Below are 20,242 nucleotides of genomic sequence, written 5' to 3'. Positions count from 1 at the left end.
ATAGTCTGACCAGGAGAGGGAATAGTGAGACTATGACTTCTCTTCTTCTAGATACAGGGGTTCTTAACCAGGATTCCATGACCTTGGTTTTTATTTTAATATTTGGTAATTATTTCAATATAATTAGTTTCCTTTTTAATTTGATGTATTTTGTTTTATGTATTTATAAATATGATTACTTCCACAGGTTTCACCAGATTGCTAAAGGCATCCATGACACCAAGATTAAGAATGCTAGTTCTAAACACCCTTCGTTCCAGAATCCCATTGGCCTTTTTCATCACCATATTGTATTACAACCCACTAGAATCCCCAGACCAAGGACATGGGCTTTCTGCAATATGGAAGAAGTCCCTGTTCTTCTCTGTGCAATGGAAACAGGGCCATGTCATTTCTGTTCCCCACACTGTAAATATGCATTTGGATTGTGGGAGCTAAGAGACAGGGAGACTGGAGTGAAGAATCAGCTTTAAAGAACTAACACAACCAAATGAATAAGAACAATTCTTTTCTGTTATCTAATCTCAATGTTGAAGAGGTCACAGAGCTACATTAATTTTGTTAGAGAGAATTCTACAAATATCATGGTCAGTCTTTGATACTTCTCCTATGATGACCTCCATCCTGTGGCATGCATTAATTAATTAATAAAAGCACTTCATAATTGTCTGAAGGAGGTAAAGGAGCAAGAAGTGTCATGGATCCCTTGTGCAATGTGGTGAAGCCTATAGACCCCTTCTCAGAATACTGTTTTTAAATGCATACAATTAAAAACCAAGGATTATAAATGAAACCAATCACTGAAATATAATTATCAAAATATTAAGAGTAACAAGCAAACAAGGTTAAGAACTCATTTTTAGCTACTGCTAAGTCCTAGGTATTAACAAATATAGCCCAGCATCTTTTCAACAGTAAATACCACTAAACAGTAAACCATTCTTTTACACAGAAAAGAAATATTTTTTTTAATATGGAAATATTTTCCTTTCTTTATTCTTGCTTCTTTTTTTATGTTTAGTTTTATTTATTTATTTTTAGATTTCGACATTCATTTCCACAAAATTTTGAGTTTCAATTTTTCTCCCCTCCTTCTACCCCATAACACCTTGTATTCTGATTACCCCTTCCCTCAATGTGCCCTCCCTTCTATGACTCCCTTCCCTTCTCCCCATCTTCTCTCTTTTTCTTGTAGGGCAAGATAGATTTCTATACCCCATTACCTGTATTTCTTATTTCCCAGTTATATGCAATAACAATTCTCAACATTCCTTTCTAGTATTTTGAATTCCAACTTCTCTCCTTTCCTCCTTCCCCACCCATATCCACTAAGAAGGCAAGCAATTCAATACAGGCTATACATGTGTCACTTTGCAAAAGACTTCCATAATAGTCATGTTGTGTAAGACTAACTATATTTCCCTCCATCCTACCCTGTTCCCCATTTATTCTATTCTCTCATTTGACCTTGCCCATTCCCAAAAGTATTTACTTCTAATTACTCCATTCTCCCATTTGCCCTCCCTTCTCTCATTCTCCCTCACCCCACTTATCTCCTTCTCCCCTACTTTCCTGTAGTGTAAGATAGATTTTCATATCAAATTGAGTGAGCATGTTATTCCCTCCTTAAGCCAAATATGAAGAGAATAAGCTTCACTTTTCTCCTCTCATCTCCTCCCTTTTCTCTTCCATTGAAAAAGATTTTTCTTATCTCTTTTATGAGTGATAATTTGCCCCATTCCATTTCTCCCTTTCCCCTCCCAATATATTCCTCTCTCACCCCTTAATTGTATTTTTATAGATATCATCCCTTCTGATTCAACTCAACCTGTGTTCTCTGTCTATGTGTGTGTGTGTGTGTGTGTGTGTGTGTGTGTGATCCCTCCACCTACCCAAATACTGAGAAAAGTCTCAAGAGTTACAAATATTATCTTTCCATGTAGGAATGTAAACAGTTCAACTTTAGAAAATCCTTTATGATTTCTCTTTCCTATTTACCTTTTCATGCTTCTCTTGATTCTTATGTTTGAAAGTCAAATTTTCTATTCAGTTCTGGTCTTTTCATCAAGAATGCTTGAAAGTCCTCTATATCATTGAATGACCATTTTTTTCCCCTGAAGTATTATACTCAGTTTTGCTGGGTAGGTGATTATTTGTTTTAATCCCAGTTCCTTTGACTTCTGGAATATCCTATTTCAAGCCCTTCGATCCCTTAATGTAGAAGCTGTCAGATCCTGTGTTATCCTAATTGTATTTCCACAATACTCAAATTGTTTCTTTCTAGCTGCTTGCAATATTTTCTCCTTGACCTGGGAACTCTGAAATTTGACTACAATATTCCTAGGAGTTTCTCTTTTCAGGTCTGTTTCAGGAGGTTATTGGTGGATTCTTTCAATATTTATTTTGCCCTCTGGTTGTAGAATATCAGGGCAGTTTTCCTTGATAATTTCATGAAAGATGATGTCTAGGCTCTTTTTATTCATCATGGCTTTCAGGTAGTCCCATAATTTTTAAATTGTCTCTCCTGGATCTATTTTTCAGGTCACAGAAAAGAAATATTGCCATGTGTTCAGTAGAAATGGTAATAAAGAATATTGGCAGCCAGGGTAAAATGTCCTAAGCTGTAATTTTCTCAGAACTTTTCAAGTCAACTTTCTATGTAAAACAATCAAAGAATTTTGATGGTTTCTTGTGGTTCAAATGAAAAACTAGGGGATATCTGAAACCCCAGGCATGACCTAGGATCCAGATTGGATCAGGAACTCAAGACTGATGCCCAGGGCGTCATTTTCACAAGGCCTCATTGCACCATAGACTTACATGACCAAGTATATACATTGCACCTTATTGAGTTATTGTCAAGAATACAAGATGATAGAGCTGGCCCAACGACATCAAAAAGCTACTCCATTCCCTGCTCATAAATTGGGCTCTTCTGGTCTCCTAAGTATACCGACAATTCTTTGGGATTGGATCTGGTGCCCCTTTTTGGGCTGGGCCTGACTCAGGCCAATTCCCTGATAGTTTAAGTTCAACAATGAAATACTTGTAGGTCACTGAATAGTAAAAGGAGATTTTATTATCTATGACAGGAGAAGGATAGTTAACAAGGAGAGGCACTGAGCACCCTTCAAGATGATGGAGCTGAGGGAAGCTCCCATTTCTGAGCTGCCCTTGGTGATCTACCAGCCAAGCATCAATGAATCCCTGGAACTCCTCAGGGGATCAGGAAGTGCTACTAACACACTGAGCCTTTAGGCCCCTGAGCCAGTCAAGCCAGGGGGATAGTTGCAATACCTTTAAGGACCAACTTGCTTGGGGGTAGAGAGGTTAGACTATTTTGCTCTCTCCATGACCCCTTTCAATTTAACAAATACTTGACTACCATTTATTAAGACCAATGCACAATGCTAGGTATAAACTGCAGGGATTCTAAAGATGTATAAAACAGTTCTTGCCCTCAAGAAACTTCTAATTGAATAGTGAGAGTTAATACAACACAACTGTAATTCAAAGCAAAATATCCAGGGGGTCCTTTCTTATACAGGGTGTTGCAAAAGTCTTAGTGCAGTTTTAAGTGTTATCTTAGCTGGAATCTAAGTATGCATATACAAGGAAGCAATGAGAGCTAAATCTGAGAAAGTAGGCAAAGGACAGAATACTTTTATAAGTCTTTAATGCCTAGCTGAGAAGTTTTACTCCATCCTGTGGGCAATGAGAAAAAAGCAAAGGTTTTTGAGCAGGGGTATGACATGAGCAGAATTGATCTATTGAAGATTACTACGAAGCCTGGAAAAAGTTGTGGAGGCAGAGAGACAGCCAAGTCATAGTAGGGCCAAGATGGGAGCTGAACCAGTATGGTGGCAGTGGGGATGACAAGGAGGGGAAAAATGGAAAAGATCCTGTGGGAGACAAATCCATAAACTTTGTGACTGGAGGAAGATGAGCAATGAGGGAAATGTATTGGCCAAAGATGATGGTGAAATTTTGGGTAAGGGGGACAAAGAGAATGTTGGTGGTCTTTATTGAGCTAGGAAAGCAAGACGAGAAATAAGTGCTTTGAAGAATGGAGGCACTGAGGGTCGATTTGGCTTTAGAAATGCTGAGTGTGAATTCCTTCTGCTGGCATAATGCTGATGCTTAGGACATCCACTCGGTAAATGTTTCTTTCTGATACATATTATAACATGCTTCCTAGGTTGGGACACACTTCTTCCTGTAGATGTCTACAGTTGTACATAGCACAACAACTATTTTAAAGGATAATTTAAATAAATACATTGACTTGATATCTAATTTTCTAGATTACCTATCATCTGAATATTTATCTTCCCAAGACATTTCCTCAATTCTCCGAGTGACTCACAGTTGCTAGCCTATGTCTAGTTTTAAGCAACTGTTTTTCATGGGAAATGAAAATCAATCTTCCTGAAATCCTTTGATATTCAAACTACCAGGATGGCACTATGATTCATATTTGGGGTCTGTCTTATGGATTAGTTCCTGTTGTTTTTTATAAGTCAGAAATCATGGCATTAGAACCACCACTTAACTATTTCTCTATAAATATAGAGTAACTTAATGCTTTGTTGGTGTTCAGAAGTTTCAGTCATGTCCAACTTTTCATAACCCCTTGTGGGGTCTTCTTGACAAAGATACTGGATTGATTTGATATGTCCTTCTCCAATTTATTTTACAGATGAGGGAGCTGAGGCAAACAGGGTTAACTGACTTGCCCAAGGTCATACAGCTAGTAAGTATCTTAGGCCAGATTTGAACCCAGGAAGGTGAGTTTTTCTGACTACAGGCCTACATTCTATCTACTGTGCCACCTAGCTGCCCTGACTTAATGCTTTAATAATCTTTTAAAATCAATGAATGATCATATAATTTGTTCAGAAGAGCATCTGGTCCAGTCCCTTCATAGGATCAAAGATCTACAATTGAAAGAAGCATTAGTGGTTATAGTCCAAGGCCTTAATTTTTCAGATGAGGAAATTGTGGCCCAGAGTAGTTCAGTGATTTGCCCAATGTCACATAGATACTAAGTGGTAGAGCTGGAATTTAAACTCAATATTCTGTGCCTTAAAGTTAGGGGTTCCATGGTGCCTACCATCACCACTGTATCACACTGTCTCCCTGAAATGAGGACCAGAGAGTTAGACAAGTAGCAGTAGGTGTAAAAGGAGTAGTAGGAGTAGTAGTAGTGGCGGTGAAAAATGAGGAGGAAAAGAAGGAGGAGGAGGAGGTGGGATTTATCCCAAACAAACAAAAACCTATCATAGGTTGAATGTACATGAGACTGAAACTACCATTTGAAAGATGAAAAAAAAATGGTAAACCCAGTTACATGATACTAGGTAGGAAAAGCTAACAACAACCAAGTCCAGGTTATTTAGTAACTTTTCATTAGACTTTTTAAACAACTCAATTCAATTAAACTAGTTTGTATGTAGACAGATATAAACAGCTAAGCGTAGATTTATCTCAAGGACATTCTTAGTCAAATGAAAAAAAATAGTTGAATCAATGGTCCATTCTGAGCTTATATATTCTCCAATATGTATTGGGGGGGGGGGGATAGTATCCTATTAGCATTTATGTATTTCAGAGATAATTTAAAATTATCATAAACCATAAAGTAAAAAAAAAATCTTTGCTTTCTTTGTTGATTACTATTCACTTGAGTCTTTCCTCCCTCAAGTCACTCATTTAATTCTTCTTTGCGATTAATGGAAGTTACACATGAATGCAACCCCTCCTCCATTCATCTCCCCCAGGTGTCAAGACTCCCACTAGCACACAGAGGATCCATGCACTTCATTCTCATTAGCATTAACAGGAATTTTACATGTAAATCCCCATGCTCCAAAGCACTCGCTTCATGGTTTCTAATTTCTAAAAAAAGAACTGATAAACAAGACAGAAAGCCACCCAAAAGCTTAAGTCTCCATGTCATTCTGGTCAGGTTCAGCAGCAGAGGAGTGGAAGGTGGGTTTTCTTTCACTGGTCAGTCACAATAGAAGTGTACGCATCCATCTCTGGGCAATCATTCTCTTTTCTTTTGATTTGAGCAAAGCTCCTGACATGGTGAAAGTTGAATGGCTTCCTTTTATGAGAACACGTTTTACATTAGCCCTACCTATTACCACTCGCCCACAGCAAACAACATTTTATGTCAGTTGAGTGGGAAGAAGAATACTAACTTGATTTAGGTTATTATTTCCACAGCTCCTCTGGCAAGGGTGAGCTGGCATAAGAGTTTTCTAGCTGGTCCCTTTTTTAGTCCTCAAATCTCATGAAATGGTTGTCAGGTTGGGGGGGACAGGGTTCTCTAGAGCTGCTCCCTCAAAAACCTGCCCTAGGAAATGGGCTTAGCCTCCTCCTCCTCATGTTTCCTCAGCAGCAGCAACTTGTGCTCTGGCAGTTTTGGTGAATCACTTCTCAACACAGTCTAGATTGTGCCTATCACTGTCATCCAGCACCTTGACTAGCTCATTTCCAAGGAGGGAAGAACCCTCAGACACCCTCATGGACCTGGAGGATCTTCCCCCACATTGCTCTGCTCCCACATTTTCCCTGCTCATGTAGTGCAGGTAGAGGATGGGGGAAGAGATATGGAGAGAAGGGAACAAGGCACAAATTCAGAAAACATTGTTTTCGAGTTGAGCCTGAATTTAGCTAGCCAACTGGCCAAGCAGTACTAACTGAAATGGAGCTGGAGGAAGGGAATGGGTCCCTTTTCTCTCCATTCATGTAGCTACCAGCCCGGTCCAGATCCTTATCGCCTCCCAACTAGTCTATTACAGTAGTCTCCTACCTGGCCTCTCCACATCCAGGCTCTCTCCTCTCCAATTCATTCTCCACAATTCTCCACAAAAATTGCCATTTTTAAAGTACAAGTCTGATTATATGACTCCTCTGCTCATGAAACTGAAATGTTTCCCTAGTGACTTAAAATAGCAATCCCTCTGAAATTAAAAACCTGTCATATTCTTGATCCAGCCTCTCTTTCTTGGCTGGTCACACACACGGTCCCCTTATATACTTATTTCAGTCAACATGGCCAGTTCTTTGTTTTCCATCCATATCATTCTATCTCTCCATTCCGTACTTTTGTACAGTCTGTTCTCCATGCCTGGAATGCTCTCCTACCTGTTCAAATGATAATTCTTTGAAGTCTTTCTTAAATTTTCCATTATTAGAGATACCCTCATCACTGTGAATATGTTTTATATCTACTGTATTTTATTTATCTGTAGAATGTAAGGACAAAAACTGTCTCACTTTTGTATTTGCATAGCACCTGGCCCATTAAAAAAAAAAAACCAAACGTACGAATTTCATTGACATGGAAAACTTTTGATAAGGAAACCCCTTCTACCAAAGCAGATGGAACCTCCTCTGAACCTTACAGTCTTTGCCTGGGACACTGAGAAGTTAAGTGACTTGCCCTGGGTCACATAGCCATTATGTATCAAAGGTGGGATTTGAGCCCAGGTCTTCTTGATTCCAATGCCAATTCTCTGTCCACTAGACCACACTGTTTGGGATGTAAGTGACTTGTTGACTCATTGATTAGTTACTTTTTTATGGCTCTGTGGTAGAGATGAAAAAAATCCTGCATTTAAAGTTAGAAGACATGGGTTCAAATTCTGACTCTGCCAAGCCATCTTTGTGACCTTGGGCTGGTCACTTGACCTCTTAGAGCCCTAGTTTTATCTAAGAAGGGGAGTATATTAGATAATTATAATTAATATTAGATAATTAGATAATCTTTAAGGTCTTTTCCTACTCTAAATCTGTGATCCTGTCAGCATATTTTTTAAGGGAGAAGAATAATCAGAACTCCATATTACACAGTTAGGGATTGTTACAGGGCCAATATTCTTTAAAAACTTTTAAAGAATTGCAGCAATTTTATATGAGGTCTTAACATAGTAACAGAACACTTGTCACAGTGGGTCAGCCACATGGTGCACTCAGTCCAGTTGTTGGCTTTTGACAAAAGACCAAAGGACCACTTATGGGGAGGAAAAGGAAAAGTAGAAGGTCTAGAAAAAAAGAAATAGGAGGGGAAAGATTTCCAGAAAAGCAGGTCATTGTTAAAGCAAGATGGGTAGCTCATAAAACAAAGTAAGAAATTGGACAGATGAGGGAAAAGATGGTGAATTGTGGTTGTCCATTAGGTGAGGCAAACAATAACTCCAGAGCTGCATTTGACTCAGCAGTTCTGCCATTCTCTAGTAAGAACCACAAAGGACTAAGATCTCACTTTCAACACAAATATTTATTTAGCATCTTCAATGTGCTAGGTACAATGACTTGCAGAAACTGCATGTAGGTATTTCTGTCAGAGCTGCCATGGCGCAATGATTACAAGTGACTACTGAGGAATGACCCTACTTTCCAGGTTATCAGGAAGTATAAAATGTTCCTTAAAATAAAACAGAAGGAAGGCTTTAATGAAGTGGAAAGGAACAGGAAGGATTTGAAAAAGTAAGGGAGAATTCTGACTTGTGTTAAGAGTTGGAGGGTGGTGGGATGTCACCCAGAAAAAAAAGATTAACCACTAAACACCTGGCACCATATAACAGGTATGGGCCTCCTCCTAAAGAGGAATAAGAGGCCTCCTTTGCCAAAGAAGTGGCTGCTAATGCTCCAAGGGAAGATGGTGTAGACAAGCAGTTGTTGCCAGAATACTGAGGGCATAGTAGTGAGGGTCATGGAAGTAGCTGTGGTTGGTGACTCTCTAGGGAAGGGCACTAACCTCAGAATAACACCTGATAAGTCTTTCTTTGCACCAACTTCCAGAGCACATGCCAGCTAGCTTCAGATATCTGAAGGGCATTTGACTTCTATTGGCTAGCTCTAGAGAGAGAATTAGGAGCAACAGGTAGAAAGCTGCAGAAGGGAATTTAAACTTCCTGCAAGAAAGAACTTCCAAATGTTTAGAGCTATCTTCAAGCAAAGGCTAGATGACCACCTGCCAGGGATGTTGTAAAGGGGACTCATGATTGGCTCAAAGTTGGACCTAATGGCCTCTGAGGAGGCCTTTCAACTCTGAAATTCTCTGTGAAGCCTTCTTAAATGTATATTTTCACACTAAAAATCTTCCTTATCCCAGTAGTATTCAATCCCATTTCAGATATAATAGACATCAATCTCTAATTTACAGTTTGCACAGAGTTTTAATCCCATCTTCCCAGTAAAGGAAAGCAAAGTCATGAGATAGATGATCATTTCAGACACTATCAGGTGTTTTGCCCCACACCCTCCCCCTCTAACATCTGTCTGGCTGGACTGCATCCCTCTTCAGATGGACAAGTCTCCCAGATGGGGTTGGTCTGGGAGGTTGCCTTCCTACATCTGGAAGTTCTCTTCGCAGCAGCAGTCTAGGTGGTTATCTCTAGCACATATCCACTGCCTCGCTCAGAAGGCTTCACTCTGTGATGCTTATCTAGCTGAGCTACCATTTTTGCAATTTTAGCATCAGTTACCAGCCCAACTTCATGGTGTGAATCTGCTAGAATATCTTAGTCTTTTTTTGTTATGAAATGATGGGAGGATATTCAAGCAGCCTTTCTGTTTACTTAAAGGAAATCATCTCAGTCACTGTCAAATTCCAGATAATATAATTCCATATTTAACCTTTCAGGAAATCAAAGATTGTCCTTTTAGATTCTATGGCTTCTGTTCATGCTAGAAAACTCTTCAAATTTACTTCCTCCATTATAAATTTTCACGATTAAAGATTACATTTTGGGTACAGAAAAATGACTTGGTATTGGCTTTTGGCCTGCCTAGATCAGATGAGAGGCTAGCTGACTAACTCTGTCCAGCAAAATGACTTATCATCACCAGGAATGACAATACATATGCCTGTGAACGTGATTCATTTTGGGGAGAATCCTTCACTAACCTCCTATCCTGTTCATCCATCGAATGACTCTATTTTTATAACCTAATACAAGCTACCACTGAAAAAGATTTTCAAGCCCCTGAGAATCAGTAAAAAGTATAGTGCAAAACAATCTCATTACATAAATCCTTTTGCAGCTTGCCCCTACCCAAAAGGCCATCTTCTGTGCTAATGCAGAATTAGGCAATATTGTCTTCAACAAACCAGTTTCCAGGATGCTCATTCAACGCATACACATTCTCTCCCATAATTGACCAACTCTGGGGAAAATGGCTTTTGCTTCATCAACATCAGCTAACCTTTGCTACTGTGCAATTTTCTCTTCGCGTATCCCATATCATAATGGTTCTAAGCTATCCATTAGAAACACTACACTCACTATTCTTGATTTAAACCTGTTTATTTTTGTTGTTGTTAAAACTAAAAAAAAGGAACCCTTTGAAGTATATGTACCTTTGTTTCTTCAAATACTAATGTTTCAGTATTTTACATTAAAGACTTTGATTTTTATTCATTTGTACAAGCAAACTCAGTGTGAACATTTCTACCCCTACTTCCCCTGTCAATGTCTCAGTATCTGCCTTTACAAAAGCTGTCACTTTTTACGTGTTCACTCATTTTACATGTCCTAAAACACTAAGACCAGCAAGAGATTTTTTTCTCTTGAGACATTGTAATCATACCATGATGCAAATGACAAAAAAAGACCAGTTGTAGCTACCTGATATTTATGAAGAATGACCTGTTGTTAGAAGCAGTTGGCTATCCTTTGGTGGAAAGTGGAAAGTTAAAGCTACTTTGGTAACTTAAGACAACTTAGGTTGTTTTTCCAACGAAAAAGGGAAGTATAACAAGTTTAATGCTCCAGAGGATTCAGCAGCTTTGATGTTGGCACCATGGATCTTCTAAAAAACAAAATGTAAGAGTGAGGGTCAGGATTTCTACATTCGGCCTTGGAACGTAAGCCATGTAGGGTGGCTCCAAGCTGGAGAGCCTTGTTTTCGCTCCCACGTACATAAAAAAGGCAGGAAGAGGGAACCAAGGATTGAGGGGGATTGCCATGTTTCCACACTGCATCACTTGGTTCTTGATCATTGATGTTCTTCTCTCTCTCACTTCATTTCCACGGGAGACCCAAAAGATCTTGGGGGAATTCAGAAAAATGACATTGCATGACATTCATGCAGCCTTTTGCAGTTTGTAGAAAAGGCAGAAGCTAAAACGATTCTTTTTGCGGGGGGGTGGGGTGGATGGGTGCAGTTTGGCAGTTAGGAATCATATGAGAGTTCTAAATGTGACGGAGGTTTGGAACAAGGATGTAGGAATGTTCCTGTTAATGGAAGGAAGCAGTTTTGAAGACAAATTAAATGCTATAATTAGTTGACTGTGAGCTCCTTGAGGGCAGAGATGATGGTCTTTTGCCTTTCTATCCCCACATAGTAGCACAAGACTTGGCTCACAGTGGGTGCTTTACAAATGTCTTTTGGTGCCTTGACTAGCTATTCTGTATGCTAAAAGGACTTCAGCCTTGGAAGCTAAGAGTTTGGGAGCTAATAAAACCACTCTGCTTGGAGAGAGATCTTCTGAGAGTGTTTTTCTTAAAAGAGAGATGGCAGAGTCTGCTTCTCAGATGGGGAAGAGGCAGCACTTTAGCTAAGGGTTTTAGCTGAGAACCAAGTGGTTGGGAGGTGAGAGGCAGGAAGAAGAAGAAACGTGCAAGGTCCAGAGAAAAAGGTGGGGAACTGCAGAGACATGAGCAGGTGTGACATCAAGAAGGAACAATGCCCATTAGAGAAAGTAAAATACAATGGGGAGTAGGCCCAGTGAGAGTTGAGGGATGTCAATGGCCTTTTAGCACTGGGGTTGTGAGTTGTTCCTCCATGTGTATGCCCTGGTCACACTGTTACTTTATGTGTACCCTGGCCACATGTGTTCTATGCGTATGCCCCTCCATGCATATTTCCTAGCATGTCCATTCTTTCTACCAACTGGGAAGTCCCACGTGACTTTGTTGGGGAGTGTGGACTACATTGATAAGGGAATGTTCTATTGCTACATTTCTTACTGTTATTTCATTAAAGACCTTTATTTTGAACTATGTTGTCTGGTTGATTGGGCAAAAGTAAATACATAAGTGGGGCCTTGTGAGCTATGGTTTTGGGTGGATATGGACCCAGAGAATACCTTGAACCTAGGGTAACTTTTCTGGGGTGTCTGTATGCAAGTGGTGGGTGCCTATGTGCAGCAAGCTGGTGCTGCCTTGTGGAGACTCATCGAGGATCTTGATTTTAGAGACCCTAATGTTGTGGATGTTATTTTTAGGTCATGACTGAACAGCAGAGTTTCCTAATATAGGATTGTTGTGGTTTTTTTAGGTGGTCAGAACAATTGCTTTAAAATAATTATTAAATGGACATGTTCTTAGATATTTACATGTGTTGTATTGTTTATGATTGAAGCTAAAATCTGCACCATTTCTATATAAGAGCTGTAATGTTGATGCAAAATGATGGACATAGAGCCCCGCGTAGGATTCTTGGTATAGATGGACAAGAATATTGAAGATGCTCTTCAAGACGATATGAGAAATTTGGGGAGCTGCATTTTCCAGTGCATACAAGAAGCCACACAAGGTACCTAAACTGTCTGAACCAGTGGTGCATTCCAACATTTTATCTGAGGATAAAGGGGTGTGTGTGTGTGTGTATGTGTGAAAGCATGTCAAAAATGATCACTAAGACTCTCAATGAGAGGACAGATACGGCATCAAGTCAAAAATCTCCTGATTAAAGAAAGAATGTTCAAACATGGATTGTTACAACTGACCCTGGAGAAGGGGCCATTTCTGGGCTTTAGAGGAGCTAAAGATGCCAATAATTTTCTGTACTTCCCAGTTCATAGCTTTACCTTAAGCTAGGGGTTCTTAACCTAGAATCTATATTTTTAATATTATTTTGACAAATATATTTCAACATAGTTTACTTTGTAATTCTGTATATTTTATTTTATGCATTTTAAAACCTAATTTGAAGGGAGTCCATGATACAAAATAAAGTAAGAGCTCTTCCCCTTCGCTAAGAGGTTTCTCAAAGGAGCGCCCACATCCACTTGGGAAGAACTATTTGGGGCCTGAAAAAGCACATGATGCCATGAAAGTGGAAAATAGTGGCCAGAGACTGGTGGGAAAAATAGGCTGCGGAAAAGCTTTAAGGCCCAGCATTTGTCCTCATAGGTGATTTGAAGTCAATGGACCTTGAGGTCACAGCACTGGAATGTTTCTCACTTCTTTTCTTCCCTATTCTAGCCCATCATTCCCTATGGGAAGCCACAAAGGCAAATTATCCCTTATTTCCAAGGCAGATGTGTATGTGACACCCATAATGTAGATATACATACACACAAATGGCAAACAGTTTAAGGTCAAGTATTATTAGCTACAAAGTTTTAGTTAAAGGACAGGTTATAAGAGTATAACTTCTGGAGATGCTGTTCTCAATTTTTTGCTTAATGTTAAATAATCATTCAGTAATGATTTCATTGTATCAGACAGCTACAGTTTTTGATTTTTGAGTGTGGTCAAAAAGGTCAAGATGTCCCCCAAGAAAAGGAGTCTGAATAGAAAGGCAAGGAAAGCATAGCTATATAGCAAAGTAAAAATGGAATACCGTATTAGCTAGTCAAAACTAATGTTTGCTGATTACTTGAACAATAAAAGAGAGGTAGGAAAGTGTAAGAGAAAGAGCCCAGGACCTGGAATTGAGTGACTTGGATTCAAATTCTGATTCAGTTACTACCTGTGTGTCCTTAGGAAAGTCTTTTCCTCTCTTCTTGATCTCGGTTTCCTCACTTGCAAAATGGCAGTGATGGACCCAACCAGCAAGCCACCTTCTATGTCCAAATACCACAAACCTATTCCATAGACTAATAGGGTAGGAAAGAAAATACTGTACTACAGCATTGCAATCTGATGGGATCCACTAGATGGCAGAAACTGGCTTAGAAAACCCCAAAGCTTCCAGGGCAAGGGGCAATTTTTGAGCAGCACACATGGGGTTTAGAGTGGACTATTGGACATGTGATTCATGAGATTGCTGATTCCTTTGACAATTCAGTAACCTGCTTCTTATGGCAGATAGGCTAGGACTCTGAGTACAAACACCTTCCTTTTGTAAGAGGAATGATCTGACTCTCCCATTCCCTCTACCACGGGAATGCAAGCACTCCTCTCTGCCTGTCATGTGGTCAAAAGCATGTAAGTAGAAGCAAAGGATTGAAAAACTAAGGTGACACCAAAAGCACACTAACTAGGCCCATAAGATCCTTCTTAAGGCTGAAAGGGACATCCAGAGTCATCTAATCCAAGCCCTTTATTTTACTGATTAGAAAACTGAGACCCAGAGAGTCAAGTGATCTCCCCAAAGTCCCAAAAGCAGTGACTGTTAGAGCCAGAATTCAAAACCAGCTCCTCCAACTTCACAATCAGTCCTCTTTCCACTGAACCTTGCTGCCTTGTAACTTCTATTATAATTATGTTGATAAGGGAGCATGAGGCCATTTGGGATGTCTACCGAGTATACCTGAGAATGAGTGTTCCATCAATAAGTATCTTTTTAGACATGATTTCAAATGTCTCACCTGTCTTCTCCAGGTGATCATACACAAATCCAACAGTGCTGCCTTGTGTCTTTTCCTGATAATGAACACACAATTTCTTTACCTCATTTTCCTTACCATTCCTTTAAGCTGAAAAGCTGCCCATTGACTATTTCAGATATTTGTCCAATCTTTCTCATCTTGGATTTAACCAGGAAATATTGTATAAAGTTCTTTAGGTTTGCTTTAGAAACAAATATGATGGCTATCTGTGTTTATTTCCAGAATATGTGAGTATATGTAATATAAATGTATGCATACATGTATGCATTTCGTGATAGAAGGGAACTTAGAACTCATTGATTTGACTACTTCAATTTAACGAATGAGGACTTTGGGACAGGAATGGGGGTTTGAGCAACTGAAGCACTGTTATATAGAGGAGAGATAAAGGTTGCTCTGTTCGGCCCCACGTGACCAAGACCAGGAGCAAAGGGTAGAAGTTTCAGAGAGATATGTTTAGATTTAATGTAAAGAAAAATGTCTTAACAATCAAAGCTGTACAAAATTGGAATGAGTTTCAAGGCTACGTTAGTCTCTGAAGACAGGAAGAGATGTGGTATGCCTGACAACTAGGGGGAGCCTTGTCACTTGACCTACCAACCCAAACTGGCATCAATAAAAAGTCAATCAAGTGATGCTTTTTTCAGTGAAGGGCATTATGCTTACAAATTTAAGATAGTGTTGGTTCTAAACAAAAATGTAGAGAACTAGGTTGTTCATCCACAAGATTTGTGAACGAAGAATCACAGAGTTGGAAGAAACCTCGGAGACTACCCAGTCCAAGGGATACCAGAACAAGAATTGACTGTCCAGTATATCCAACAAATGGCCAGAGAGTCTCTGCTTGAATGCTGCCAGTGAGAGGGAGCCCTACCACTGCCCAAGGCAGCACACACTGGATGCCTTACTTTGGAATAAAAACAACCTTTGTCTGGACCTCTCTTTATTCATTTTTGTTGAATCTGGGACCAAACTGACAACTAAACAATATGGCACTAAGGAAAATATGTGTATGCATACATGACTTATATTTATATATACGTACATACACAAATACCTACATGGCGTGGAAGTGTTAAGACCCCATGGAAAAATGTGTTGGACTCAGAGCAAGGAGATCTGGGTCTGAATCCTTCCAATAATATTTATTAGCAGTGTGACCATAGGCAAGATACTCAACTTCCCTGAACCTCAGTTTCCTTATCTATTAAATGGGGATAATAATACCAATAGGACCCTCTTGAGTTAAACTCTACACTATCCTCTATCCTCTTAACCCTTGCCCCCTTGTCCTACAGCCAGTTGCACCTTGTCAAAACTTAATCTTGGACAACTTGCTTTTATTCATGTGCAGCTGAGTGGAGCTGGAAAATAACTATGAAACTGTCCTGATTGGGGCCACTACACATTTATGCTACATAATCTCAACTGATCTCTATTGCAGCCAGGCAATCTTTTTACACTTCCCTAATTGATTCATCATCCTTTAATCACAGTGGCTCTCCCAAACATTTTCATCCGTCCTCAGTCCTCCCAAGGCACTCCCTTCCCCTCCCCTGCCTCTCAGCTGAGAACCTTGCCTCATATTTCAAGGAAAAAATTGCAACTGTTCCCTAAGAGCTCCTTTGGCCTTTCCTCTTCTTACATCACTTAAACATCTTCCCTCATTATCTCCTCCTTCACCCTTCCCTATCTCAAAGGAAGAGGCAGCCCTTCTCCTTGCTAAGGCAAACCTCTGGACATGCACCTTTGATCCCATATCCTCTCATCTTTCCACCAGATTGCCCCCTCCATCATTTTCACATTCTAATCTTGATTCTTTCCCTTTCTGCTGGCTTCTTCCCTGCTGCCTACACACACAGACACAGACACACATAGACACATACTCCCATCATCTGCAAATTACCCTTACTTGGTCCAATTATCCCCAACAGTTTTCATCCTGTACTTCCTGTCCTCTCCTTGAGAAAACTATCTACATGAGGTGACTCCATTTTCTAGTTGCTCACTTCTAACTCCTCTCTAATCTAGCTTCTGCCTTAATCATTTGACTGCTCTCTTCAAAGTTATCAATGATCACTTAATTCACAAATCTAATAAATGACCTTTTCTTGGACCTCATCCTTCTTGACCTCTCTGCAACTTTGGACACTGGTGATCAGTCTCCCCTCCTGGATCAACTTCCCTGCCTAGATCAGCCTCTCCTCCTGGATCCTCTCTCCTCTCTAGGTTTTTTTGTGACATTGCTCTCTCTTGGATCTCCTCCTTCCTGTTTCACCCTTTCTCAGTCTCCTTTGCTGCATCCTATAACAGGTTACATTCATTAATAGTGAGTATTCCTCCAGGATCTGTCCTGGGCCCTCTTCTCTTTTCTCTCTATTCGATCTCACTTGGGAGATCTCATCAGCTACCATGGGTTCAACTTTCACCTCTACACAAATGATTCCTAGATCTTTGGATCCAGCTCTAATCTCTTAACAACTGCTGCTTAGACATTGTGAGTTAGATGTCCCATGGGTACCTCAAGTTCAACATATTTAAAGCAGAACTCATCTTTTCCCATAACCCCTCCCCATTTCCTTTCTTTCCTATTACTGTCCAGGGTACCATCATCCTCCCAGTCATCCTGGCTCACAATCTGGATTTCATTCTTGACTTTATACTCTCATTGCACATCCATTCTGTTGTCCAATCTTGTTGGTTTTTACTTTCATAATATCTTTCTTGTATTTGGCCCCTTCTCTTTACTAACAGAGCCATTGCCTTTGTACAGGTCTTCACTACCTGTCTCCTGGACTAAAGCAATATGCTTCTCCTTGGTTTCCCTGCCTCAAGTCTCTCCTCACTCTGATCTATCCTCCACTTACCTGCCAATTTTTACTCCTAAAACACAGGTTTGACCATGGCACCAACCCTTTTCTCACTTCAATAAAGTCTAATGGTTCCAAATTATCTCTAGGATCAAAAAAAGTTCTCCGCATGGCATTTAAAACCCTTCACCTCCTTTCTACCTTTCCAGCTTTCTAACACTTTCACCCTTTTGTGTCTTCTATGACTCAGTTGCTTGCTTTTCCATGCTCCATCTCCTGCTTTCATGAATTTCTGTTCATGGTCTTCTCATTCATGGAATGCTCTCCCTCCTCACCTCTGATTCCTAGCTTCCTTCAAGACTCAGCTTTCCTATCCTCACCCCCCAATCCCTGCCCTTTAAGCTTCCTTCCATTTACACTGTCTAGATCTTGTATGTACATAGCCCTCTACCTGGCTTCTGTCTCTGCTTTAGAATGTGGGCTCCTTGAGGGCAGGGACCTTTTCTCACCTTTCTTTGTATTTCAAGCACTTAGCAGATGCCTAATTAATGTTTGTTGACTGACTGACTGAATCTCAAAGGGTTGTTTCAAGAAACTCAATGATAGCACGCTCCAGGTAGGATTTCTCAAAGGTTTTCTACTCAGTTTGTGACTTGGATAGTAATAGAAATTGTTTAATTCAATAGTTTCTCTTCTACCACCGACCTCACTTTCAGAAAGAAAGCGCTAGTTTTCTCTTCAAAAGGACTATCATTCCTTTCCCCTTTTCAGTTAATTAGAAGGAAGCCATACAACCTCTGACTTTCTACCAGGCTCCCTTACATTTTATGTGCTTAATGTTATATGCTCAGTTATTTGGTACTTTTAGATACTGAAAACGATTTGCTTAGATGGTGGTATTCCCCTTTTAAAAAGACAAAATGGTGGTTCTTTATGTTTTCTACCTAATCTTTTTTCATTTCACGTGTTCATTTTCACACATTCTTTGTAGAGTCACTAGAGCTCATCTTAACGATAATCACTGACTTCTAGTATAATGAGAAAAAGTTTGTGAAAATCTTTACAACTGGCACATCTCTTTTGTACCTATAGCCCCAGCACTCAGGACAGTGGCTGGTATGGAGGAGAAATGGATGAAATGCCAGGTGTGCTGCTTATGTGAGATGAAATCTCCAGAAGCAAACTTTCAAAATTCAATTAAAATTCAAGACATTCTGCCTCCATAATGTTGGCCATCCAGATGCCTGGAAACATGCAGATAATGAACTGAATGTATCTATTTTTCCTGTTTTTTTTTTTTTATTGTTCTAGAAACAAAGCAACAACAAAAAAATCTAGGAGGGGCAAAGTGAAGCAGCTGGAAAAGTTCACACGAACACATCTGGATTATGCCTTTGCTATCAGGCATGAATATATGAACTATTCAGGAGAAATGGTTATCTTATTGAAGAAGTCTTGGGATAGAAACGATACCTTTCTTAGCAGTCTAGTCAGTATTTTTAAATACTACATTGATCAATGTTCCTCCTTACATCATAACAAAATTCTGTTTTTTTATGAGCCCATTTCCTGTCTTCAATCATCTTTCTAGTTGTTCAGCATGCTGTTTCAAAAGGCCTTCCTACACTTGAACATGAGCATTAATTCATAAAGGATTTTGGAATTGTGAAGGAGAAGGATTAGATGTGGGGAAAGGAAACGTGGGAGGGCTTTAAAAGAAGCTGGAGGAGAGGACAGAAGGTCAGAGCTGAAGGAAAAAGTGTTGAAAATGAAGAGAAGGATTGGACTAGAAAAGGAAGGAGAAAAGAAAAATCAGGAGCGGTAATGAAGGACAGATTGGAGAAGAGAGAGACTTGAGAAAGAGAGGCCAATGAGATCGTTATTGCAATAGTGCCTGGGAGGAGTGGTGAGGGCCTGACCTTGGGTAAAAGCTATGTCATGGAGAGAAGGGGATGTACACAAGAGATGTAGTTGGGGCTGTGGGGGTTGTAACAGCTCATGAGAGAGGTTAGGGCAGGATGAACAGGCTAGGAATCATCTGCACAGAGATGAAAATTGACCCCAAGGGAGCCGATGAGATTACCAAGAGAAACAATAAAAAGTGAAAAGAGAAAAGTGTATGGGATAGAACCTTGGGGGATACCCACAGTTGGTGGGCATGACAAAGAGGGAGATCTAGTCAAAGATAACAGAGAAGCAGATGGACAAGAGAGAAGAGTCATAAAAACTCATCAAGGAGAGAGTGACCAACAGAATCAAATGCTACAGAGAGATTAAGAAAGATGAGGACTGAGTGCTATATTCTATACATATGCATACTACTTGACATGTAGTAGGCACTTAGGCATTCATTAAGTCACTCATTTAGATGTCTATTCCTTAGGCCATTATTTATGGCTTGGGTTCTTGATTTCTATTTTGACCTCTTATTCCTACTGAGATTCATCAAATCCTTTTGATTACTCTTGATTACTCCATTGGGACATTTTCTTCTGTTCTTTGAGGATGTGAACAAGAGAAGGGAAGCAGAATCATGCCTTTTAGATGTATTGCCCAATTACCTGAGAACCCTTGGTTGGGGATGGGATGGTGGTGGTGGTGGTAGTAGTCTAAGTCTATGTCTGTGACATATGTCATTAAAAAGTCCATGAAAGACCTAAGATGTCTGGATGTTGATAGTAACTCCTGGTAACCTTACAAATGTTTCTATGCTTAATTACTTTGATAGCTTTGGGAAGACCAACAAATCATTTGAAGGGCATTGTTCAAGAGTAGACATCCCAGGATATTAGGTTAGAGATGGAAATATTCTGCTAAGAGAATTTAATTGATATGACTTTTTTCTCCAGCTAGT

General features: G+C 39.8%; 1 protein-coding gene across 1 annotated transcript in view; it reads right to left on the bottom strand.

Annotated features, from left to right (window-relative positions):
* Positions 1 to 20,242, bottom strand: part of LOC140515231 (connector enhancer of kinase suppressor of ras 2-like) — a 570,766-nt gene that overhangs the window by 53,555 nt on the left and 496,969 nt on the right. The window lies entirely within an intron of this gene.

Source organism: Notamacropus eugenii, chromosome X, assembly GCF_028372415.1.
Source record: "Notamacropus eugenii isolate mMacEug1 chromosome X, mMacEug1.pri_v2, whole genome shotgun sequence".
NCBI classification, from domain to species: domain Eukaryota; kingdom Metazoa; phylum Chordata; class Mammalia; order Diprotodontia; family Macropodidae; genus Notamacropus; species Notamacropus eugenii.
Note: the sequence above shows the minus strand (reverse complement) of the source record. Positions and strands in the feature narration are given on the sequence as shown.